The following is a 27,428-nucleotide window of genomic DNA, read 5'->3' as shown; positions in this document are numbered from 1 at the left end:
AAATGTGAATTGCTCATGGGTAGGCCAAGTCAATGTAATAAAAATGATAATTCTACCTAAATTAATTTACTTATTCAGTGCCATACCAATCAAACTACCAAAAAATTACTTTGTAGAACTAGAAAAAAATAGCAACAAAATTCATCTGGAAGAACAAAAGGTCAAGAATATCATTGGAATGCTTCCCATTAACAACCAGGCATTTTCTTTAATTAGCAAAGATATTTACTATAGTGGTAGACTAAGAACAGTTGGTATAAAAGCTTGGGAAGCACTCTCTCCTAAAACACATTCAGGTCATTGGGCAGAGTGGGCACTGTTAGAAAAATCTGAAACAAAAATCTACTACAGTGAGTGAGTGAAGGAAAGCCTTTACTACGCTTCTCTGGAGAGAAGTGGGCACAACGCACTTTAGTAGCACGTGGGCACTGGTTCAGTGGTAGAATCAACTTTTAAACCATTAGTAAGATCCATACTCCACCCATCAGGGCTCCTATTGAGTTATCCCTTCCTGGCCAGCCCATTGCATGTTCGTTTATGTTCTATTAACTCCTCCCACTTCATGGGTCCCATGTTAAAAAATGGTGGCTATCTCCACCCTTAGGGTGTGTCAGTTCATATTCAATAAGCTTATTAAGCAAGCCCAGTGGAGAAAAGCCTTTGCCAGGTTGAAGGCCGTCCTTGAACCCAGCTGATTGCTATCAGTTTAGCCTCTAGGGCTCTTTCTTAAGAACTAATTGTGTACAGAAAAGTTTGGAGTACTTTCTGATTGGTTGAGGGACTATCCACAAAATCTTGGAATTTCTTATCCTGCTGTGGAAGCCTAACCCCGTAAAATCTTTCTTACAGGCACAAACAGAATTAAATGGTGGTGTGGTGCACCTGCATGTTACACGTGTGCCAAAGAAGTAACGCAAAGCTCTTAATTACTGAGAGTCTTTCTTTAGTCTATAGTCAAATTCTTTTCTGGTGTAAGGGTAATGCTCCTTGAAGCTGCTTCCTCCCTTAGGTGGGTATCTTTCATTATAAATATTTTGGTGTACACGGAGAACTTTCTCTTTATCAATAGTTGCCTTGGGTTTTATGTCTAGAAGTGCAATCTCTGGTCAAAGGGTATGAACATTTCAGACATTTTATTTTCACAATTCTAAATTGCTTTCTAGAATGGTTGTACTAATTCACAGCTTCACAAATAATGCTTCAATGTACCTATCTTTACATGATTCTTCCAACCTTGAGTGTTTCTATCTTTTATCTTCTTTGAGAATTTGTTGGGTGTGAGATGAAACCTCAGGGTTATTTTTATTTTTATTTCTATTATTATTAGTGATTTGAAGGATTTTTCTATATGGTTGCATAGTGAGTATACCCTGGCCTTTTCTTTTCTCTAGTATCCTACATCTCTTCCCTCAGGGCTTCAGGGCAGACTGAATAGTCTGAGGGTGTTTCTTTCTCCATTGCTATTAGATTAAGTAACCCTCCCAGCTATGTTCTCACAGTTAAGGGCTAGTTACTAACACTTTAATTCTATTTATTTTGTAAATAATTTTTTTAAATTGCTTGTTTTTACTTTGTAAGATTTCATCCAGTATCCCTTTACCTTTTAGGAAGTTATTACACATAACGAAGAATTTTTAAAACGGAAAAATCAGCAAAACTGAGCAATACATTGAAAAAATATGAAAATATATACAATGTTCCACCCGTATAGATTTCCACTGGTACACGGTAGTTGATGCTGGTGGTAGAGGAGGGAAGGCATATTCTTATTTCTTTTCCTTAGGACTATGCTCATTCCTTGCAATTTTACAATATTTTCTTTTGATTATTTTGTGGTTCTTTCCATTTGCATTGTTGTAGTTATCCTGTTATATTGTTTTCTTGATGTTCAATCTGCATCAGATCATGTAAGTCTTTTCATGCTTCTCTGTGTTCAACATATTTATTTATTTTTTTAATAGCAGAGTAATATTCCATTACATTTATATACCACAATTTATTTAGTCATTTTCTAATCAATGGGTATCTACTTTGTTTCCAGTATTTTGTTGCCACAAAAAATGCTGGCTATACATATTTTGGTATCTATAGGGACTTTATTTTTATCAGTGACTTCCTTGGGATATGTGCCTAGAAGTGAAACCTCTGGGTCAAAGGGTATGGTCACTTTTGTCATTTTATTTGCATAATTCCAAATTATTTTCCAAAATGATCATGCTCATTTATAACTCCACCAATTATGCACTAGTGCGCCTATCTTTCCACAACCCCTTCAATATTGACTTTTTCCATTTCTTAATCACTTAATATTGATTAACTTTTACAAAGGTGTATTTACTTTGAAGATATAGCAAAAATATAGTATAAGCATTTCCCCCAATACCTCAGGGGCATATTCTCCTTTATATACTACCTTTTCTCTGGGGTGGGATCTTTTCAACTTAGCTCAACTCTTATACAGCATTGGTTTCACCAAGTTCATACCCAAAAACAGCATCTCTGTTGGCCAAGGTCTTGTCTTTGCAGTTGCTGGTCTGGGTCATCCCAAAGGTTGCTTCTTGCTTTTTGTGGTAGCCATGCTGGGCTGGGTGCAAAACTTGGCCTGGAACACTGGAACACCGGAACACCGGAACACCGGAACACCACCGGAACACCAAAAAACCAAAAACAAATACAGACACCAAGAATCAAGGTCCATTTTTTGGGACCACATGACCTCAAAAGGGAGAAATCTCCAAAGCCTCTCCTCTTATATCATGGTCTCTTTCCGGGCACCTAGAGGAAAAGATTCATGACACTAGGAATAGAGCAACCTGAAGAGGTAATGCAAGAGATGCTGTGCCTCTGAAAACAATCAAAGAGTCTCCCAGTCATCTTGTGGTTAGCGGACCAGAACCAGCCATATTATATACCCTTTAAGGCACCTCCCATACATGTCAGTGTATCTGCTAGAAGCAAGGTCCCCAGCCCCTCCATGTGAAGAGATACCATCTAAAACATTCTGCATATGTGTAAAAGCCCTGTTATCCTCTCCCCATTTGAAAAATTTGTCTCTGGGCATCAAGTCATGATTATGATCACGATGGCTGAGAGGTGGATGTGGATATTGAGGGAGAAACAGAGGCAGTGGTTCCTCCTGTATGCAAAGGCAATGAAAATATAACATCTGGTTTACAGCAAGATCACTATCTTGATTCAACCTGGAGAACCGATAATGTCCTCATTCCTTTGACTCTAGATAAGAGTGCTGAGAACAGGGCTGTCATCAAGAAAATGTTATTGGAAGAATATTTTATGTTTAACGAATCGCTTCCAGACAAACTCTGACTTGATCAAAAAGGAAAGTAATTAAAAAGTACATGAAAAGTTAAAAAAAAATCAGGAAAACTCAAGATTCTAGTAGTTTATAAAACCGGCCAGTCATCCAGTTAAGTGGATGATGGGAGAAAAAGAGCTATTTGAACAGCTCTGGACAAGTTTGTCTGGAGGTGGAAAAAAAATTGCAAAACTAATTGGTACCTGCACTGTTCTACAAGAGTTACACCAGACTACTTTAACAAGACAAATTAAATGGTCTGGAAAAAGGCCTGCCCAAACAGAAGAGCAGCAGTTATCTTCAGGCCTTAGATGAACTTTCAGGGGAGAAGTCCTGGTCCTCATTAGGCTTATGAGGGTGTACTGAACCTAACCCGAGTGCTGTAAAAATTGAGACATTATCTGATGACAAAGAAGTGAATGTCACTGATGAATCAGATGAATTTTTTCACATCCCTCTAAGGAATCCAAGTAATATTCTTTTATTTGATGTTCTCAATAATACAAACCATAAAATGGTCCCCAAGCACTCACTCCTCCTAAGGGACAAGACTGTGCCATTTCTGCAACTCCCGGGAGGGACCTTCATAGCCCTTCAGAAGGCTGTAGGGAAGTGCTCTCTGCCTTGGGAATTGCTTCCTGCTTGCAGAAGTCCAGCAGCAATGGTGTGAGCTCTGATTGGTCACTCAATTAGACATCTAACCTTGGTATCAAAGGAAGTGCCAAGCAGGATGGAAGAGGAATGTTGGGGGATGCCGAGCTTCATCTGGAGCCTGGCGGAGGGTAAAAGGATGTCATTGATAGTGACATGCTTTTTCATCCTTCCTACCAAGGAGATGAGATTAAACCAGGGGAATGGGGAGGAGCTCAAATGGCCTAAACAGGAGGCAGAAGTTAACAAAAGTGCCTTTCAGGAGGAAGAGAAGCAAGCCATCCATGAGTTTGTTGAGGGCCGCCAGACCAAGACAGCAGAATGATATTTGAAGATTAGGAATTACATTTTGAACCAGTGGGAAAGATGCAACCGGAAGTATTTGAATAAGACCTCAGCACGTCCAGGACTGAAGAGCTGTGGTAATGTTAACCGTATTGGATGGATAGCACATACCTGGAGTTAATAGAGATGATCAGTTTTTGATGTGAGCAGGCTTTGTATAAAAGACCTCAGCCAACTGATAATACATGAGTCAGGGAAGGAAGAGATGCAGAAGTGTATCAGCTAGCTTAGCTAGACCATTGATGCCCAGGTAACAAATAGGAGACTCATGCGGGAACTGGTGTGATGCAAGGGACTTAGAAGGACAGACATTTGAGTATCTCTCAGCTGAGGAGTTAGCCAGAAGAAGGGAAGAAGGAAAAAACAAACCCATGAAATCTCCCAAAGTGCCCAGGCAACTCAAAAGCTCCTTTGGCCCCTTTTGGCTGATTCATTAAAGTTTCTTCGGTGAAGCAAATTTCAGGTGTAACTGGCTTCAGAAACACTTTTTTTTTTTTTTAAGGCAATTGGGATTAAGTGACTTGCCCAGAGTCACATAGCTAGTAAGTGTTATGTGTCTGAGGTCGGATTTGAATTCAGGTCCTCTTGACCAGGGCCCCTCCAGGGCCAGTGCTCTATCCACTGTGCCACCTAGCTGCCCCCAGAAACACTTTTAATAATGGATTTGCATGCTTATATTTCTATGGCAGAAGTAATTGGTCTCTCTTAGGAGGAAGATACTCTGAAGTTGATAGGGTAGTTGATATCTGTGCAATTGAGCCTTGTAATAGTTTAAGCAAAGGACTACGGTTTGAGATGGACCTTGTATCCCAAACCCAAACTTCAGAAACCTTGGCTTCCAGAGATTACAGTGTGATTGGATGGTACCCCTCTCATGCTACCTTTGATATTAACTCTGGGATATAGACACTTGGGCCAATTTCCAGAATTCTTTTTCCAGAGGTAGAACAATGTTCATTGGGATGATCATTTGCCCATATGATCGAAACGACCCTTTACCACACACCCAAATTACCTGCTTGGTTATGAGTGATGAAAATAGTTCAGGTGGTTCCTACTCTGTACATTACAAATTTGAAGTACAACAAAAGTTGGGAGTACCTCAACGGAAATTAGTGTTTGAAAGAAACAAGATAGATGATTGAAAAATACTGGCTATCTCCTAAAGGTGTGCCTTTGGATAAAATATTTCACTGAGATTCTGACCTGATTTGTTTACAGAAACTCTTAGTGTGTCTGAGGAAGACTGCATGAAGTAACCAACTGCCACATTGCTGAAAAATTCTTGACTCAAGTAGAGAATTTGTTCTTTTCCCCTTGCAGAAGCAAACCAGAGAAGGACACATCTGGAGAGGACTGCCCTGTGTGTCCACCACAGCCATTGTTATGAATAGTTTTATAACTGGACATTTTCATTTTAAAAGTAAAATAGCATTAATAAAAATCCTACCTGCAAAGTTTTTACAATTTTACAATTTCCCAATGTTCTATTCAGGCAACAATGGTAGCTATGAAATGAATGTTTCATCTAATTAAAGAAATCCAGACTATAACATATAAATCAATCACGTAAAACCATATACAATCAAAGAACTTTGGAATCTCACCTTGAGGATGCTTACCAAAGGGTGGTCCATAGCAAGGGTCCAGGTGGTTGAAAGGTTTATCTGTTAGTGTCTTAATGTTGGTGGTGTAGTGAGGTCAATACTTTTGTTTTTGCCCTCCATTTTCATTTGCATGTGAGTTTCTTCACTGTTTTTTATCCAAAAAACATTGTTCTTTCCATTTAATCTCATGAAATTTTTTTGGTCTTGTTTCCAGTTTGGTCTTGTTGCCTTGTAAAATGGCTCATTTGGGACTGAAAAAAATTGAGAGCCAAAGGTTTAGAATGTGTAGCAACTTGCTATTAAGAAAAATAGAAAATTGGGGCAGGTAGGTGGCACAGTGGATAGAGCACGGGCCCTGATGTCAGGAGGACTTGAGTTCAAATCTGGCCTCAGACCAAACACTTGACACTTAGTGTGTGTCCCTGGGCAAGTCACTTAACCCCAATTGACTAAAAAAACAAAACAAAAAAGAAAAAGAGAAAATGGAGGACTCTTGAGTCAAGTTGGTTGTTGGCTGTAGAAATCTCATTTCAGACTCTTCAGACTCGAGATTTCTCTGCCATGTTACTTAGTGACCTTAAAAGCTTGCTATAGGTTCTCTCTCTCTCTCTCTTTTTTTCTTGGCAAGGCACTTGGGGTTAAGTGACTTGCCCAGAGTCACACAGCTTGTAAGTGTTATGTGTTTGAGGCCAGATTTGAACTCAGGTTTTCCTAACTCCAGGGCCGGTGCTCTATCCACTGTGTCACCTAGCTACCCCTATAGGTTCTCTTTGTAACAAAGATCATTCCCTGCCTGCAGACTCTGCACATAAAGACAAATATTGTGTTCTTTGTTGCTTTTAAGCAAGAGAGACAAAAGACTAAAAGGTACCAAGGCAAAATAAAAACCAAAAAAACCCAACACTATTTCTAGCTGACTCTTGTCAGCCTCTTGTATGTATACACGCAGACATATACGTACTGCATGTGTACATATACACAGACACATGCGTATATACAATATACACATGCACAAATATATTGATACACATGTTTTGTATATATATACACACAGATGTACAATACACATACATATATATGCATGAATGTGTGCATAGCTGTAGGTTTTTTTTTCACCTTTCCTATGCTATGGACAATAAGATATTCTATTGTGACTTTGACAAACCAGATTAGTTATTTTATTATAACAGTTGCATGGCTATAGGATTGTGTGCTTAAATTCTGAAATCTGTTGCATGGCTGGGTATACTGTGATAAGAAGTTAAGCTAAAATTAGCTCTATGTTGGTGCAGATGTTGGAATGCTGGTGTGAAATGATGGACTTAGATGCCTTTGGGGGAATCATATAATGAGGTATTTGAATATACAGAGGGACAAGGATATTGAGTGTGCTCTTTAAGATGCCCTGGGATAGGGGCAGCTAGGTGGCACAGTGGATAGAGCTTTGGCCTGGGAGTCAGGAGGACCTGAGTTCAAATATGACCTCAGACACTTGACACTTACTAGCTGTGTGACCCTGGGTAAGTCACTTAAGCCCCGATTGCCCCACTCCACAAAAATGCTCTGGGAGATTTGGGGAAGAAGGGAGGTACTTGTCAGAACATACAAGGGTCCAGACAAGGAACTGTTTGTGTTCTGTAAATTATTTGAAGCGATGGTGCATTCTGGGATCTCTGCATAGTTATTCAGTACTTTGGTATTACAAGGCATGAAAGTCCTTTCCCTCCTGTGGAGTCTTTTACAAAGCTCCCCCCCCCCCACCTCCCCCTCCGAGTACAGCATCTCTAATGGGTGGGTTGCTTAGTTGGGTTTCTAGGCTCCGTTTCTCACTGGGCACAGTGATTCTCTAGTTCGTAGCTGACTGGTTGTCTTTTCTCCTGCCAATTACTATGCTTCTTGAAGCTGTTTCTGGCCTCTGGTGACTGTCTCTCTGTGTCTGTGTCTGCCTGGGCAGTGTGTCTTACTCAATTAGTCCTCAGAATCTAACTTCTCAAAGGGATATCTCTTTCTGTGGCTAGATACCATCGCACCTCCCCCTCCAGAGGTGAGGAACTGGGTTTTTTTTTTAATCTTTCCCTTTGACTGCCTTGAACTCTAAAACCGTCTTTTGCGAATCACCAGTCAGCCACTGAGGGTTCCCTTTCTGATTCACTAAGAGAAAGGTGTTTGAACTTGGCAGCAGGAGATGATTGTTTCCTTCTTAAGTACAATCATACCTTTTCCCCAGTGATTTTATCAGTCCTTCCCTCTCCCTTATACAAGATTTAAAAAACGACACTTATATAATTTATATAATCAAATAATAATGACACCTGAAGACTCTGGCCTCATGTGGCTGTGTACAAGACCTAACAAGGTCTTTTTCTCTCTCCCTGGCTCACTCTACTCTGACAAATCTACAAAGACAACTTCTGACAGGCTTATTCCTCTCTGGGCTCCCCTCCTGACTTTCTGGACTTTCTCCACCATGCCACAGCAGCCTACTCACCCTGGAAGTACACTCTGTTCCTGAGGCGCTTTCCTCTGTTTGTTCAGCTGTCTCAGAATGGTGAACAGGTTATTTTTGTTTTTACATCTTCTAAGAAGTTCTAAATGATTTTGATATTTCGGTGGGAGGCACCTTGTTGTAAAGGAGTCTGTAAGTTGTTGTTTCTTTCTACTGAATCAGATGTTTTTAAGTTATCATCAAAGAATAAGCACTGTGGGATCTTGGGGCAGCTAAGTTGCACAGTGGGATAGAGCACTGGGTTAAGAGTCAGGAAGACTTATGTTCAAATTTGGTTTCAGCTGTTTACTAGGTATATGACCTGGGCAAGTCACTTCACCACTTCCTCAGTTTCTCATCTGTGAAATGGGGATAATAATAGCATCTACCTTTCAGGGGGTGTTGTGAAGATCAAATGAGTTCGTAACTGTAAAGCACTTAGTATGGTGTCTGGCATATAGTAAGTGCTATGTAGTTGTTATCTATTATTATTATTCCCTTAATTCATGTATAAATGACTTTCATAACACTTTTGTATAGACACGAGAGTAAGGATTGGGGGCAGTTAATGATGTTCTCTTGATAGCTTTTCTTAATGATGTTATATTTTTCCCCACACCTTTGATATGGAAAATATCCCTCCTTGTTCAGACGCTTTATATATTGACCTCAAAACTCTCTCACAATTGTGTTACTTCTATTATGGATTTGCTCTATACAGAATTGGTCAAATCTGGCTGCTTTTCCTGCCTCTGTTCTATTTAGTTTGATTTCTTCCTCCCTCTATAAGAACTTCTAGAATTGTACTATAGTGGTTCTACTGTCCTTGATGGAGAACTTTGTTTAAATGACTTCTGCAAATCTTTTTTTCACTCTGTCATCTTCCTTCCATTTTCATGCTTAAATGCCCTTGGGATGACTTTGTTCAACTAGACATCTTGCCAATCTTTGTTTAAACTGTTTTTTGGGCCTCTGCCACTTCTCTGTGCTTTATGAAATAGCACTATTCATAATCACCCATCTGCTGTCTTTGCAAAAATTTTCAGACAAGTTTACGGTCTTTTCAAAATTGTTTTTTGTTTTTTAAGTGACAAGTATTTCATATGAATTTTTCCTTCCATTAGCTACACCCCTCCATTGATCAAATTAAAAAAAAATCTTTTAATGTGTATTTTCATGGTCCGGCAAAACAAATTCCTACATTAGCCATGTCTAAAAATGAATGTCTCATTCTGTATTTTAAGTTCATCACCATTTATTGGGAGCCGAGCAGCATGTTTCATCATCATTCTTATAGACTTATGGTTTATTATGATATTGATCAGAATTCTAAAGTCTTTCAAAATTATTTTTCTCTGTAATGTAATTGTAGAAATTGTTCTATTTCAGTTCACTTTGCTCTACATCAGTTCATAAAAGTCTTACAAGTTTCCTAGGAAATTGTCCATTTCATTATTTATTATGGCATAATAATATTTCATTATGTCCATATGCCACAATTTGTTTGTTCATTCCCCAAAAGGAGAATTAACCTTTAGTTTCTGTTTTTTGGGCAAAATGAAAAGAGCTGCTATAAATATTTTTTGTGCATGTAGATCCTTTCCTACTTTCTTTGATTTCTTTGTAATATGGACTTCATTGCGGTATCTCTGGGTCAAAGGGTATGCACAACTTAATAACTTTTTGGGCATAGTTCCAAATTGCTTTCTATAATGGGTAGACCAATTCATGGCACCATCAACAGTATACTAGTGTATCTGTTTTCCCATAGCCCGTTAAATATTTGTCATTTTTTTCTCTTTTGTTATATTTGCCAGTCTGATAGAGGTGAAGTGAAGCCTCAAAGTTGCTTTATTTTGTATTTCCTTAAGTGTTAGTGATTTAGATTACTTGTATTTCTTCCTTTGAAAATTGCCTGTTCATATTCTTTAACCATTTATTTATTATGCAATGGCTTTTAGTCTTATAAATTTGAATTAGTTTCCTGTACATGGTATTCCAAAAGTCTTAGTGCAGTTAAATAAGACCTATTGATAAATGATTAAAGGATATGAACAGGCTGTTTTCAGAGGAAGAAACATAAATTATCAATAGCCATATAAAAAATTCTTTAAATCACTAGTAATTAGAAAAGTGCAAATTAAAACAACCTGAGGTACCACCTCACACCCATCAGATTGGCTCAGATAATAGAAAAGGAAAATGACAAATGTAGACTGGGATGTGGAAAAATAAGTAGACTGATGTACAGTTGGTAGAGCTGTGAACTGGTTCGATTATTCTGGAGAACAATTTGGAACTAAACCCAAAAAGCTATTAAACTGTGCATACTCTTTGACCCAGAGATATTATTATGAAGTCTATATCCCAAAGAGATCAAAGAAAAAAGAAAATGACCCATAGGTACAAAAATATTTATAGAAGCTCTTATAGTGGTGGCAAAGAATTGGAAACTGAGGTGATGCCCATCAATTGGAAATGGTTGGACAAGTTGTGGTATATGACTGTGATGAAATACAATTGTAATGTAAGAAATGATGGAGAGGATGGTTTCAGAAAAACCTGGGAAGACATCTATGAACTTTTACAAAGTGAAGAGAGTAGAACAAGGAGAACAATTTATAGAGTAATAGTAATATTATAATCAACTTCAAAAGATGTAGTAATTCTGACCAAAATAATAACCCACCATAATTCTGAAGGACTGATAAGGAAACATGCTATCTACCTCCAAATAGAGAGTTGATGGACCCAGAGTGAAGTATATTTTCTTCTTTCTTTCTTTTTTTGAACATGACTAAATGTAGTAATTTGTTTTGCATGACTCTACATATTTGTAATGGCCTTTCTGTTTCTTGCATTCTCAATAAATGGGAGAGGAGAAGTGGAGAAGGAAAATAAATTGTAAAAAAAATTAAATGAGACTTTAACAGAGAAACTTGTTGCAAATAGTTTTTTCCCCCACTTACCTGTTTCCCTTCTAATTTTTATTGCATTACATTTGTTAGTGGAAAAACTTTTAAGTTTTATATGATAAAATTGTCCATTTTATCTTATATAATCCTATCACTTGCTTAGTCATGAATTCTTCCTCTATCCATAGATTGTAAAGGTAATTTCTTCCTTGTTCCTCTAATTTGTTTATGATATAACTTTGCATCATGTATCAATTTGAAAGTTATGCTGGTATATGATGTAGTAGTTATTGGAACCTAATTTCTATCAGACGCTGTCCAGTTTTCCCAGAAGTTTTTGTTGAATAGTGAAAACTTTCCCTAGTGACTGGGATCTTTGCGTCTATCAAATGCTAATGTGTGTTTGCTTCTGTATGATGTGTACCTTGGCAGTATACTTTCCTGGGATGTGCACAAAGATGATGAGGTTGAAGCACGCATTGCCAGACCTAGCTCAGTGTTTGGGAGGATCCAAAGGAAAGTGTGGGAGAGAAGAGGTATTAGACTGCCTACCAAGCTGAAGGTTTACATGGCTATTATACTGAACTCATTGTTGTCTCCTTGTGAAACCTGGACAGTATACCATTGCCTCGCCAATGAAACTGAATCACTTGAATTATCTTAGGAAGAGTTTGATGATCACCTGGCAAGATAAGGTCCTGGACACTGAGGTCCTTTTTTGAGCTAAATTGCCAAGCATTCAAACTGTACTGCTGAGCGCACAATTCGGATGGGCTGGTCAAATGTAGGTTTGCCTAAAAGACTAGTTTATGGAGAACTCATACAAGGCAAGTGCTTACATGGAGGTCAAAGAAACAATACAAGGGCACTCTCAAGGTCTCTCCAAAGAACTTTGGAATCAATTCTGTGACATGGGAACACTGGCAAAGGATTGTCTAGCGTGGCCTACCCAAATCCAAGAAGGTAGTGTTCTCTATGAATGAGGCAGAATTGCAGCAGCTCAAAAGAAATGTGAGATAAACAAATTTAGAGACTTCTCCACTCCAAATGTTCACGTGGACTATTTGTGCTCAACCTGTGGTAGAGCCTTCTGAGCTTATATTGGTCTGATCAGCCACAGTTGGACACACTATACCTTAACTCCAACATAGTGATGACATTTTGGTCCTCTTTGAGAATGAAGGACAACAACCAATCAGATAACCAGTGTGTACCTAATCTGTCCTACTGATCAACCTCTCTCTTTTTTTCCTTTAAACCATCACCAAATCCTTTTGAATGATTGCTGTTTTCAAGTACAGTTTAAGATCTGGTTTTGAAGGCCACCCCCTACCTCCATTTCCTTCTCACTTTTTTCATTATTACCCTTGAGATTCTTGACCTTTTGCTCCTCCATATGAATTTTTTTTTTCTTTTTGTTGAGGCAATTGGGGTTAAGTGATGTGCCCAGGGTCACACAGCTAGTAAGTGTCAGGTGTCTGAAGCCAGATTTGAACTCAGGTCGTCTTGACTCCAAGGCTGGAGCTCTATCCACTGCACCACCTAGCTTTCCCCACAATATGAATTTTGTTATTATTTTTATAGTCCTATAAAATATTCTTTTGGGAGTTTGATTGGCATAACACTAAGTAAATTAACCAGGATATTATTATCATTTTTATTATATTATCTTAATCTAGCCATGAATAATGATTTTTTTTCTCCAATTATTTATTTCTGTCTTTATTTCTACAAAGGGCATTTTATGGTTAGATTCATATAGTTCCTGGGTGTATCTTGGAAGATGCACTCTTTTACAGTTTATGTGTAATTATGTATGTATAGTTATATGTATATAATTATGTATGTATGTATAACTTACATATAGTTATTTTGAATGGCAATTCTTTTTCTAGCTCTTCTGGCTGGTTTTATGTATTATATTTAGGAAGGCTAATGATTTATATGTATTTATCTTATATCCTGCAACTTTGTGGAAGTTATTTCAATTAATTTTTAGGTGACTGTCTAGAGTTATCTAATGAAAATAGAAAAATTAATAATTCCTCTAGTTTCTACTGTATAGATTTCTACTGTATTGACTCTACAATGTAATTGATTTTATGCTGTATTGATTTTATAATTGAGTCTGTCTAAAGCCACCTTGCTATATTCTTGAGTTGAGGTCAAGAATTCAGCTCTCCCTCTGAGTTAGCTTAAAGTTAGTTTAAAATAAAAGTTGTTATCTCTCATACTGGTATCCTTTGGGATACTTTCTGTATATTTGTTTGTTAAGTCTCACAACATTACCATCCCCAAAAGATATGTCATCTTTCCTTTCCTGTTTTTGTGTAGTTATGGGAGTTTTTATGTCTTCTAAGGAGACAGGATTCTATTAGTTGTGATGTCTTAGCAAAGACTAACAGATGCAAATGATATCCATAAAACAATTAACATTCCTTAATTATTAGAGAGGAGCATGATTAGCCTAACCTGAATGTCAGCCTGTTTTCCTCAGTATAGCCAATCGTAATGTTCGTGCCCCAACCCTACAGCCTATGATCTTTTCTTCATGCCTACCAAGACCTCTTTTTTGTTGTGTGTCAATAAAGAAGGTCCTCTCCTTCTCTTGTGGTCACTGGCTTTGCTGAGGTTGCCAGTGTGACTTACTTTGTTCTTTTTCTTTTTTCTTTTTTTTAAGGCAATTGGGGTTAAGTGACTTGCCCAGGGTCACACAGCTGGTAAGTGTCAAGTGTTTGGTCTGAGGCCGAATTTGAACTTAGGTCCTCCTGACTTCAGGGCCAGCGCTCTATCGACTGCTCCACCTAGCTGCCTCTGTGACCCACTTTGTTAACCGTTATATGTGTCATTGTTAATAAACTGATCTTGCTTGGAGTCTGTACCTCAGTCTACCTTTATTAAATTTACTTGAGACACTAAATACACCATCATATCATCTGCAAAACTCAATAAATTTGTTTTCTCCTTGACTCGGCTTATTCCTTCAATTTCCTTTCTTTGTCTTATTGCTACAGCTAGCATTTCTTGTGTCATATTAAAAAGTACAGATAATAATGGGCATTCTTGCTTTACCTTTGATCTTATTGGAAAAGGTAACTTTTTTTCATCATATTTAATGTGTGCTCTTGGATTTAGAGAAATACTGTTTGTTATATTAAGGAAAGGCTTATTTATTCATATGATTTCTAGAATTTTAAAAAAGAAATGAGTATTTGATTTTGTCAAAAGTTTTTTTAGCATCTATTTACATTTTTAACATGGTTTATTATATTTATAGTATTCCTTATATTGAACCAATCATGGATACGTGTTATAAAGCCAATCTGATTATGGTATATAATTTTTCTAATATGTTAGTTTAGCCTTTTGGTTAATATTTTGTTTATTTTTTATATCCATATTAACTAGGGATATTAGTCCATAGTTATTTTCCCCCGTCTGCTTCATCTCTCCCAACTTTAGGCATCAAAACTATATTTATAGCATATAAATATATCAAAAAGGTCCCTTCTTTTCTTATTATTGCAAACATTTTATGTAGTATTCAAATTAATTGTTTTTTGAACGTTTTTGATAGAGTTCACTTGTGAATCCATCTGGTCCTAGAGACTTTTTTTCTTTGGGAGTTAATTTATATCTTATTCATTTTTCCCCCTAATGTAAAGTTATTTAAATAGTCTATTTCTTCTTTTGTTAATCTGTATATTTTGTATTTTTGTAAGTATATGTCTCTTCTATCTAAATTGTGAGTTTTATAATCATATATCTTGTCAAAATAGTTTACGATAATTTTATTTCCTCTTCAATTGTTGCAAATTCTCCTTTTCATTTTTGATATGAACAATTTGGTTTTTCTCTCTCTTTTAAAAATGAGCATAGCTAACTGTTTATTTTATTATTTCTTCCCGAAGATCCTTCTTATTTTATTTCTCAATTTATTTTATTTTGTTTATAAATTCAATAGTCTTACTTTCAATTTTATTAATCTCTTCTTTAATTTTTCTGGATCTTTACTTTGTTATTTAGTTGGGGATTTTTGATTTGTTGTTATTGAAATTTTTTAAGTTGTATACCTAATTTATTTATTTGTTATTTCTCTCTTTTGTTGGTAAATGAATTTAGAAATAGAAATTTCCCTCTTAGAATTGTATCAGGTAAATCCTGTATGTTTTGGTATGTTGTCTTATTATTGTCATATTCTTTGATGAAATTTTCTATTATTTTTGTAATTTATACTTTGACCCACCAGTTCTTTAGAATTATTTTCAAGTCTTCTATTACTTTAATTTTTTCTTAAAGGACCCTTTATTGAATATATTTTTAATTGAATTGTGATAAGCAAATAATGTATCTAATATTTCTGCTTTTCTACATTTTTTGTTGAGGCCTTTATTTGTAAAGATGCCATATAGATATCTTTGTTATTGTTGTTCAGTCATTTCAGTCACGTTTGACTCTTCATGACCTCATTTGGGGTTTTCTTGGCAAAGATATTGGAGTGGTTTGCCATTTCCTTCTCTAGCTCATTTTACAGATGAGGACCTGAGGTAAACAAGGTTAAGTGACTTGCCTGGGGTCACACAGCTAATAAATGTCTTAGGCCATATTTGAGCTCAGGTCTTCCTGGCTCCGGGCCCAGTGTTCTATTTACTGCATGCATACACACACACACACACACAAATACACATATACATACATATATATTAGCTATATATATTTTCGATCTACATACATAAGTTTGCAAATTCCTTTTTATTCCCATTCAATAATCATCAGAGATTAAATTATCTTTAATTTTTCTAAAGTTTTATTCATATCTGATAGAAAGTGGAGTCTATGGCCCTAATGTCCTAGGACTGTCTCCTATAACACAACTCTGGTATGCTTAACTTTTAAACTGCACCTGGTTCTAGTTAGAATTGGCTGCTAAAACTCTTTAGGAAGCCTGCTGTTGTAGCATAGCTAAAATTTCAACTTCCTCATCCTGAGCAGGCCCTCTTGGTTAATTTTTTTGAACCCCTCCCTTTTGCTATTGGTCTATGCTCCCTGACTTCATCATCCCATCATTGATGTGATAGCTGCCACAGCAGGATTTTTGTCTGAAAATTCTGTGTAACCTAGGTCCCCAGTATCTCTGGGCCTTTGCCTGGAAAACACATCCCATTTCTCATTTGGGCCATCAACCACAGCATGTTACCCCTTTGGATGGTATGGGTAAGGGAAACATCATATGACTCTATACCTGACTATATATGTCCATACCATCTTAAGCTGTGCTTGGTTGAGAGAATCAATAAATCGTTCTAACCCATCCTAGTGTTGATGCATACCATTATCAAAGACTATCCTAAATTGGTGTGACAAAGTCCTTAACTTCACTTTTGTTTATCTTAAGGTCTCCCAATAATATAGTTGTATTATTTACTTTCCCCCTCCAACTCAATTAACTTCTCATTTAATTGAATGTTATTAGGAGCCTATATATTAAATATTGATATTAATCTATGGTACCTTTTAACATAATGCAATTTCCCTGCTTGTCTCTTTTTATCTTTTCTATATTTATGATGGCTTTATTATGATTACTACCCTTGTTTTTTCAAGTTCAGATGAAGCAAAATAGATTTTGCTCCAGCCCTTCATTTTAGCTCTAAGTGGATCTTTGTTTTTCAAGTGTGCAAACAACATGTTGTCAGATTCCTCTTTCTAATTGATTCTGCTGTCTTTCTCCATTTTATAGGTGACAATTCAATTCACATCCAGAGTTTTGAATGTTAATTGTATATTTCCCTCTATCTTATCCCCTTTACTTTTCCCTTTTTTTGCTACTACTGCCTTCTCAATAAATAAGAAGGTGCTAGAAAAGAGGGAATTTGCCTGACACTTATGATCTTATAACTGAAACAACTTGTTTCTACTCTGTTTATAGCTCTTTTCCTTACTCTGCCCTGATCCCAGGTTTTTACTCTTCCCTCCTTTCCTTTTAATCCTCCCTTCATATTTTCCCCTCCAACATTGGATATTATTTTACTTATTACTATTGCCTTATCTATCCTGTCCTTCCTCTTAGATTTCTCTCTATCCCTCCATTGTCCCTATCCCCATTTCCCTTTTGAGCTTGATACATTTCTATACTGAGATTTCTACTTATGTATGTATAATTATATTTAATCTTTCTTTATCTTATTCAGATGAAAGTGAGGTCCATGAGATGTCTATCTGTCCTCACCTCTTTCACCATGGGTACATACTCTTAATTTAATGCACCTCTATTATGTAATAGTAATTTCCCTCCTTCTTCCTCCTTTGCTATACAGTAAGTCCCTTGTTCCTCATATTTTCATATTCTCTTAAAGCCATTAAAACTGGACAATACCATTCATAGCCTTGCTGTCACTTTAACTCAAATATATTAGGGTTCTGAGAAGACATTTCTTTCTTATCCTCCATTACTTTGTAAATAATTTATCCCCATATATTCCTTTTAATTATATGATTATAAGCACCTTTCTGTGTTTATCTTGGTGCACACACTTTCATTTTTAAATGTCTACTAATTTCTGTTTTTTTTTCATTAATAATACTTGGAAATCCTCTGTTTCATTAAAGGTTTTCCCCATCCACACTTACTGTAAGTTTAAAATTAGTGTTGTTGGATTAAGTTATCCTTGGCTGTAAACCTTAATCTCTTATCTTTTGGAATATCATATTCTAAGCTCTCCTTTTCTTTATAATGGCAGATGTAAAGTCTTGTGTAATCCTTATTATGGCTACTTAATATCTGAACTTCTTTATATTTGCTTGGAACATTTTCTTCTTTGACCTGGAAGCTTTGCATTTTGGCTGTGATGTTCCTGAAAGTTTTCATTTTGTGGCTTCTTTCTGGAGGTGACTAGTAGGTTATTTTTATTTTTACTTTGGCTTCTAGCCCAAGAGTTCTGGGAAATTTTCATTTATAATTTCCTGAAATACGGTATCCAGACTTTTTTTTTCCTGATCAAAATGTTCAGAGAATATGATAAGTCTTAGACTGTCTCTCCATGACCTATTTTCCAGGCTGTTTTCAATATCACATTTCTTAGGTTTTCTTCTGCCTTTTTTTCCTCCTTCAGTTTTTTAGTGTTATTTTTATGTTTCTTGTTGTTGAGTCATTGTTTTCTATCCAGCTCATTCTAATTTTTAGGGTTTTCAGTTCTTGACTGATGTTTTCCACCAACTTTTTTAAGCCATGGGGTTTCATTGCCATTTTTTCCTCCTTAGCTTTTCCATTCTGTGTCTATTTCATTTCCTCTAAAAAGTCCTACAGTTTCTATGGTCAGGTCATTTTTTTTCCTCTGAGGCTTTACCTGGACTTATTATGGGGTCACTATCTTCTTCAGGGATTATCCTATGGGTAGCTCTCAAACCAAGGTATTTTCTCATGGTAGTAGGTGTTTTCCTTGGTTTTCTCATTCATGGGACTGTGCTTGGTCAAATTCTGAAACTGAATGAGGTGAGCAGGGCCTGCCTGGTCTTGAGTACAATGGACCAGTCTAGGCCCCTCCTTTCAGGGACTCTGAAGCTTTGTCTGAAGGCTCCCGCTTGTCACTTGACTCTATGATGTTTCCCTGCTATAGACTCCACCTTGAGGGGTGCTTATCTATCCCAGGATCTCCACAGGACTGGAAGGCATGGGACCCTCTGTGGATTCCTGGGTTGAGTGGGGGTGTCTAGAGGTGATTCTCTCTGTGGCTTAGTAGAATGGTACATTTCTAAGTCTGGTGGAGCTCTTTCAGGGGGATCTGGTGTCTTCTGTATCCTAGTGCAATGCCATTTTCCCCAAAACCAAAGTTTATATTTTAACCTAGTATTTCTCTAGGCAGTCATCTCTCTCCACCTGGCAAATTAAGATATCTATTTCTGTGTAATACACTTTTTGGACTCTTGTGGTATCCTTATTGTGCCAATTAATTCACATTGTTTGAATTTCTGGACAAAATTTTTATAATCAATGTCGGTGTCATAATTGTTCATTCAGTTCAGGGTCAAGTTATTTCAGCGGTACCATATGTTTTCTCATTATTCTTTTGTGTGTGTGTGTATGTGTGTATGTATGTGTGTGTGTGGTTTCTTCTTTCTTTTTTTTTTTAACTAGCTTTGATTTTAGCTCTGATGAGTTGACAATCTAACTGTACATGAACAGCTCACTGAGGGAGAAATCCCACATGAATAACAAATCTTTTCCTGTCTTCTAAAATTTGATCAATCAATTGCATTCATTTTAATGCTTTATCATGTTGATTGATTCTCAAGTAATTTATATATCCCTCAAGCACTAAACAATCACCCAATTTAAACTTCTTTGGATCCATGCTCCAGATGGAGGAACCATATTTCCTGTGACCACTGAAGGCCTTTCTCAATAGAAAGGTGCTAGTGATGTTCACTGTTGATCAATTTCTGGAAGAACATGTTCACAATGTAAAGGTGTTATGCTGCTCTTTAATCTACAAATCTTTGACTTCTCTCATTCCCTCTTTCTGAATCATGCTTTGCTATGGATTTCTCTGTAGGAGCCAGATGAACCCAGGTCCATATGAGTGTGCAACTGCTCATTAGAGACCTTTGAGCCATGCAGTACCCATTTCAGAGGGTACAATATTTTAGGATGGCTCTTGATAAGGACAGAGGTCATTAGGGAAGATTCTGTATGTTGCTCCTTTGGTGAACTCTACATCCTATTCATGCAGAGAGAACATGCTAGTTCTTGAAATAATATTCTACTTTCTATTGAGAAAGGTCTTCAATGGTGACAGGAAATCTGACACCTCCATCTTGAAAGCGGATCCAAAGAAGTTTAAATTGGGTGACTGTTCAGTGCTTGAGGGATATATAGATCATTTGAGGAAGAAGCTCTCAGGTATATGACAGCTACTTATTTTACTCTGGAGAAAATGAGTGACCCCCAGAAGACTCAAAGAACAAAATAAAGGAAACATAAAACTCTCAGATAGCCCATTCAACTCATTATACTCCTTCTCTTTGTCAAAGGCAAAATTTTATGGGACTACTAAATGAATATTTCACTATCCAAGCAACTTCCTAGTTCCAAATCTCTCGGCCAGGCATGGCATGGCTTCTTCTTTCTTTTTTTAAACTTCTTTGGTTGTAGAATGATCCTAGCAGTGGCCATCTTCTCTGAAAAGTGTGCTGCAGCAGAATTATCCTCCTGCTTTTTGGCTGATGTAATAATTTGGAGCTCAAGAACCCTTGACCCATATTGTCGCTGCTAAGGCTGGAAATGTCAACTTAGAATTGCTAGTCACTGACCTGTATTCCCATAAGGAAACAGAGAAATAAGAAGGCAGCCAGGAACTTGGGCTCTCTGAGTCATGCACACTTCCCATTGCCATCTGTTTATACTGCAAGCTGCCCTTGACGCTGGTGGGGAGGCAGGTGAGATACTCACCCAGCCCCCAGCCCTTGCTAGTATAATTCATAGGAGAAAAAGTGCTGGGTAAAGAAAGAGGGGTCCATAAAAAGGAAGGGTAGATCTTTTCCCCATTGCTCTTATAGCTGGATAAGACTCCAGTCTTCTGAATGTGTCACCAGTCATCTTTGATGCAATCCTTCAGTCACTGGGATCCAATAAAAAGTCTGTGTCATCATCCCAACAAAGTACGTGTCCATAGTAAGGAGCCAGAGGGCATGTCCTGCTGCACGGGAGTTTCCCCAGTTCAGAATATCAGGGGCTTCTCTAATTGTCTCCACTACAGATGGAAGGTCACAGAAATCACCCCAAAGGACTGAATGGAATCCTCTCAGACACCTGAAGTCAGTCAGTGGTCAGTCAGCCAAGAAGCATTTGTTGTTGTTCCATCATTTTTCAGTTATGTTTGACTCTTTGTGACCCCATTTGGAATTTTCTTGGCAAAGATACTGGAGTGGTTTGCCATTTCCTTCACCGGCTCATTTTACAGATGAGGAAACTGAGGCAAACAGGGTTAAGTGACTTGCCCATAACAGCTAGTGTCTGAGCCTGGATTTGAACTCAGGAAGATTAGTCTTCCTACCCCTATCCCCCCCAAAAACACCCCCCCAATCCATTCTTTCAAGGAACTCACAGTCCAGTGGGAGAGACAATATTCAAACAACTATGTATAAATAAGATATACACAGGATAAATTAGAGACAATCAACAGAGGGAAGGCACTAGCATTAAGGGGGCTTCTTATAGAGGATGAGATTACTGTTAGGGGACCTAGGGGAGAAGATGGGGGAAAGACCTGTATGTATATGGAACTTCAGTCTCTGTTCTAGGAACTGAACTGGGCCAATATACCATGGCATGAGTCCAGTAGCTAAGCAGCTAGGAGCTTTCACTTATTGGATATTGGCAGTGGATATTATCACATCCCAGTAGCAGAGGAAGACAAGGGGCAGACAGCCTTCATCTGATTTACATGATTTCACTAATTAGAGCATATTCTCTAAGGAACCTTAGAAGTACTGTTTGTATCTTAGCCACTCATGGAGAAACTGTTTGGAAACTTGAAGTACCCGGAACCACCAATGTTTATTGTTTTTGGAAAGACCGTGGGGGAATATGAGGAAGACATAAATCAATTGTTAGACTGGCCAGACGCTTCTGCTCTAAAGCTCTCTGCTGACAAATGAAGGCCTGCAGAAGCTCTGCCAAGTGTCTGATTCACATACTGTCTCAGTAAGGAGCAAGCTGTGACCTCGAGAAGGGAACAGTTCTGGTTAGTTGGACCCATTTGATGGATCTTCAGAAACAAAGACCCTTCAGGGGTGTGGTAGCTATTATTCAAAACTTGGGAATAATTATGCTACCATCATTAAGCCACTCAGTGAGCTCACTGGTAGTTAGATGAACTGAAAAAGAGGTGGAGAGACAGGTCAGTCTGTCCTGACCATTTTTGACCCCATTTGGAGTAAATGTCCAAAGACAGATTTGGATTCAGATCTTCCTGATGCAAATCCCAGCATTACTAGGTCACCCATCTGAAACATTGACTAAAGAACAGCTAGATGGCATGGTGGTTTGAATGTGGGGCTTGAAGTCAGATCTGAATTTGAATCTTACCTCAGATGTTTACTATAAGTCACTGAGCAAGTCACTTAACTTCTCTCAGTTCCAGTTTCGTCATATTTAAAATGGGGCTAATAATAGCACCTATTTCACAGGATTACTATGAAGATTAAATGACATAATGATGTAATGAACTTTGGAAACCTTAAAGCGCCATATGAACGTGGCCCAGGGCTCAAGCCTATATATCTGCGTGATAATTTGCATGATTACTTGATGCTCTATTAAATGTGAGATGTGGAAAAACTTTAGGAAAGGAGAGATTTTCTTTTTCCTGTGATTTCAGGCTTCCAGTCTCAAGAGAAGACAAATGCAATTCATGGTTCTCTTCAGGAGGAGGCTCCTAAAGAGAGAGAGAATGCCTTTGGGCTGCCATACAGAGGAGCCAGTGCCTTGAGCAATACCATTTCTTACTACACTAGAGGCTTTGGAGAATTTTCCCTTGAGCGAGATCTCCATCTCTGCTAAACTGAGACATCTCATTCCTGGTGGGAGAGCTCATCTATTCTGTATGTTGCCTAGTATATTCTAGTCTGCATAACTTCTCTGACTTCTGACTGCTATTGGTTTGGATAATTGGGTTTACTTGCTATGCACTATATGTGATGGTATTTATGTGATTAGCATTTGTCTGGAAGGGAGTCAAGCCTTTGGATATAGTTTGGAGCATTCATTTCTTATTAAGATGTAGCAATCAGGAAAAGTGGCCTGAATTCAATTCTCTCTCCCTCCCCCCACCTGCCCCTGACTTGCAATATGTCGGGGAGCAGATAGATATAATTGTAGTCTGGTACCCTCTCTGTGAGGAGAGCAGAGCAAACTGGCTTTGTGGTCCCTTCTCTTAATCCCTTTCAGGTATGTAGAAGGGTAGGTGATATATATCCGTGTCTCTTGCATTTAGACAGACCTATATGAAAATGAGCCTAATCTACAAGGGCAGTAATGCACCCTACATAAACTCTAGCTATTATTGTGAAGGATTTCTATTACTTAATTAGGCTCTTAGTTCAGAAGTGTGGTAGAATGTGATCTCCTTCATTTATGTTATAGTGCCACAGGAATGAAAATGGAAGAGGGGGTGAAACAACTCAGCTTCCATGAAGGACCAAATCAGGCTGTGGCAAAAGGCCGCCATTACTGCATTGAGCTGATGATTTAAAACTTAGAGAATAGACTGCTTTAGGGTGTCAATATTATAGCATGCCAAGATATCGTGTCAGCCAACCTTGCCAGAAGAGCATACCAGAGAAAGACCAAGTGGCAGTGGATTGACTACAGGCAGATTTTGGATAGGGTTCTATGATCTGATTTGTCAATAAGCATTTATTAAGCACTTACAGTGATAACCCCTGGGGACAGAGAGGTAAAAATGCAATCCCTTAATAGAGACAATTAATAGCTTCAGCAAAGTTGCAGGTTGAAAAACAAACGCTCAAAAGCCAACTACATTTCTATATAACAATATGAAAAAAATACAAGAAGCAATGATAGAAAGGGAAATCCCATTCCAAGGAACTACAAATTGCATGAAGTATCCGGGGATCAATCTATCTTCTTTGAGTTTTTTTTGGTTTGTTTTTAAGGCAATTGGGGTTAAGTAACTTGTCCAGGGTCACACAACTAGTGTCAAGTGTTTGGTCTTAGGCCAAATTTGAACTCACATCCTCCTGATTTCAGCGCCGGTGTACTATCCACTGCACCACCTAGCTGCCCCTCCAGGGATCAGTCTATCAAAGCACACAAAAGACTTGTATAGATTCAGTTATAAAGTACTCCTTAAGGAAATAAAGAACAACTTAAATATTTGGAGGAATATTCAGTACTCATAGCTGGGCTGTGTCAATATAACAAAAATGATAATACTGCCAAATTTAATTTACAGTTTTAATGTTATACCAATCAAATTATAAAAGAGATGCTTTATAGAACTTGATAAAATAATCACAAAATCCATTTGGAAAAACAAAAAATCCAAAATATCAAGGGAAATGAGGAAAAGAGGTAGGAACAAAGGAGGAATAACACTTTGAGACCTCAAACTAGAATATAAAGTAATAGTCATCAAAGTCATCAAACAACATGGCCGGTCCATTGGATTTGTACTCTCTGCGGCAGAGTTTGGATGCTTGTTAGTTTAGCTTGAGAAAGGACCTCAGTGTCCAGTGCTTTACCTTGCCAGGTGATCTTCAGAATCTTCCTAAGACAATTCAAATGGAAGCAACTCAGTTTCCTGGCATGGCACTGGTAGATTCCATACTCTGTCACATTTCAGCCTCTGATGCTGCATTAAGTGCAGAACAACTTCAAACAAAAAAGTCACGCACCAACTTTCCCTCCACTTTATTCTAGGTTTGTAGCCTTTTCAAGTTAAATAATTTACCTTTTGTGTGGTAGCTGACCATGATGCCGTTTCTGACTTTGTTGAAGATGTCTGACAGCATTGCTGAAAACATCATGCCAAAAAGCATGGGAGCAAGTACACAGTTCTGCTTTACTCCATTGATGACTGGGAAAGCTGGAGAGCATCACCAATATCCAAAACCCATGCAAGCATGAGGTTGTGAAAATGGCATACTATAATGATGAACTCCAGGTAACCAGTTTTACCATGATCTTCCATAAGCCCTCATAACCAACAGTACAGTTGTGTACAGAACTCTATTTTGCTCCTGGTATTTCTTCCAAAGTTGTCGGGCAGCAAACACCACCATATCAATTGTTCCTCTGCCCTTTCTGAAGCCACACCGGCTCTCGAGTAGGTAACCTTCTTCCAGGTGAAGGATCAGCCTATTAAGGAGGACTCTGCATAGAGATGGACAATGGAAGCATCCCTGAACTCCTTGGGGCTAACCTCTCCTTGCCATATAACCCAGAAGATTTCGATTGGCTTTTGTATGAGCAGTGGATCCCCTGCCTTGTAAATTTCAGCTGGAATAGGAGTGGCACCAGACACTTTGCTACATGAGAGAAGCCTAATGGCATTCAAAACCTCTTTTTCAGTTGGAAGTTCAGCTAGAGAGGGACTGATTTCCTCTTGAGGTATATGGTGAATGTCTTCAGCATTGGTTAATGATGGTCTGTGGAGAATGGAAGTGTTTAGCCTATCTCTTTAGGATTGTGTCCTTATTATTATCATTCAATGTGGCTCCATCAATGCTGAGTAGTTGAGATGCACCATAGTTCTCTGTCCCATAAATAGCCTCCAGGGCATCATAGAAGTGCTTTGGATTGTTATTATCAATGTAAAACTGAATATCAACTGCCTTCTTACTGAGCCAAGTATCCTGCTTCTCTCTGAGTTTCACTTGCACTTTACTTTTGATGGAGTTAAACACTGCCTTCTTAGAGATGGACAAACTATTCTTCTGGTAAACCCTGTGCAGTTCTCACTTTTCATTTAGTAGCTTCTGATTTCCTTATCATTTTTCTCAAAACAATCTTGATATTCGTGAATGTTCTGGCCCAGATAAGTAAATGTGCAATGTTGTATAACAAATCTTTGAAAGCTGCTCACTCCTTTTCTTATTCACTGTTGCCAACCATGAATTGGCTCAGTTTTCCTTCCAGGTTAACAAAAAATTGTTTATACTCAGAGAACTGCTTTAATCTGTTAACATTAAGTTTTTTGGTAGTCATTTTGCCTTGGGGCCACCACTTTTGTTGAGGGTGAATTTTTAGCTTGGAGAGGATAAGTCTATGATCAGTCCAGCACTCTGCACCTCACATTGCCTTTCTTACTATCACATCTTGTTTGTCTCTTTTCCTCACAATGGTAAAATCTATTAAATGCTAATGTTTGCTGGGAGGGTGCATCAACAACATTTTGTTGCATTTAGTTACATAAATGGAAGACAATGTTGGTGATGAGAAGGTCATGAGATGCATAGGTCTTTAATCATAAATGACTGCTGCTGTTTTCAACTCCATGCCTTCTGAGGACTCCCTGCTATATCTGATAGTCTGTACCTATTCTGGCATTAAAGTCATCCAGAATTGCAAGCTGGTTCTCTTTCAGCACATTGATGATGAAGGTCTCCAGATTGTTTTAATTTTTTAAACTTTATGAAATAAAATAAGCATTTTCATAACAGTACAGTAAAGAAAGATGATTGCACATAAAACTGCAAATTTACTATGTACAACTTGCTATTCCTTTCAAATATACAACAAAATTATCATGGAAATTTCTTTTTTTTCTTCCTTCCCTCCCACCCCTCCACCCTAGAGATGGCTACCATTAGACTATATATATATGTATATATTTATATAAACATATATATTATTCTATACATCTATCAGTTCTTTCTCTGGATGCGGATAGCTTTTTTCTTCATAGGACCTTTATAGTTAATCTGGGTATTTATAATAGTCAAAATAACTTATTTGCTCAAAGTTGTTCTTAAAACAATATTGCTGTTAACATATACAATATTCTCTTGGTTGTGCTCATTTCATTCTTCATTATTTTGTGCAAGTCTTTCCATTTTTTCTAAAACCATTGAGCTCATAATTTATTAGAGCACAGTAGTATTCTATCATAACTTTATACCACAATTTGTTCAGCTATTCCCCAATTGATGGACATCTTTGTAATTTCCTGCTCCTTGCCGCTACAAAGAGAGCTGCTATAAGCATTTTAGAACATAAAGGTTCTTTTCCTTTTTACCTAATTATCTTTGGAAATAGACCAAGTAATTGTATTGCTTGGTCAAAGGGAACAGATAGTTTAATAACTCTTTGGTTATAATTCCAGATTGCTCTCCAAAATGATTGGATCACTTCACAATTCCTCCAACAATGAATTAGTGTCCTCATTTTTCCACATCTCCTCCAACATCTGTTACTTTCTTCTATCATTTTAGCCAATCTGGTAGATGTAAAATGATATCTCAAGATTGTTTTAAAATCTGCATTTCTCTAATCAATAATGATTTAGAGTATTTTTTCATATGACTATAAATTATTTTGATTTCTTCATCAGAAAATTGCCTATTAATATCCTTTGGCCATTTATCAA

General features: G+C 37.6%; 2 pseudogenes; both read left to right on the top strand.

Moving 5' to 3' along the window:
• Positions 1 to 2,791: 2,791 nt before the first annotated feature.
• On the top strand, positions 2,792 to 3,986 carry LOC114029595 (annotated as a pseudogene).
• A 71-nt stretch (positions 3,987 to 4,057) lies between these two features.
• On the top strand, positions 4,058 to 5,702 carry LOC114029594 (annotated as a pseudogene).
• Positions 5,703 to 27,428: the final 21,726 nt, after the last annotated feature.

Source organism: Vombatus ursinus, unplaced genomic scaffold, assembly GCF_900497805.2.
Source record: "Vombatus ursinus unplaced genomic scaffold, bare-nosed wombat genome assembly UNPS02014935.1, whole genome shotgun sequence".
NCBI classification, from domain to species: domain Eukaryota; kingdom Metazoa; phylum Chordata; class Mammalia; order Diprotodontia; family Vombatidae; genus Vombatus; species Vombatus ursinus.
This window is presented reverse-complemented; position numbering and strand designations above follow the sequence as displayed.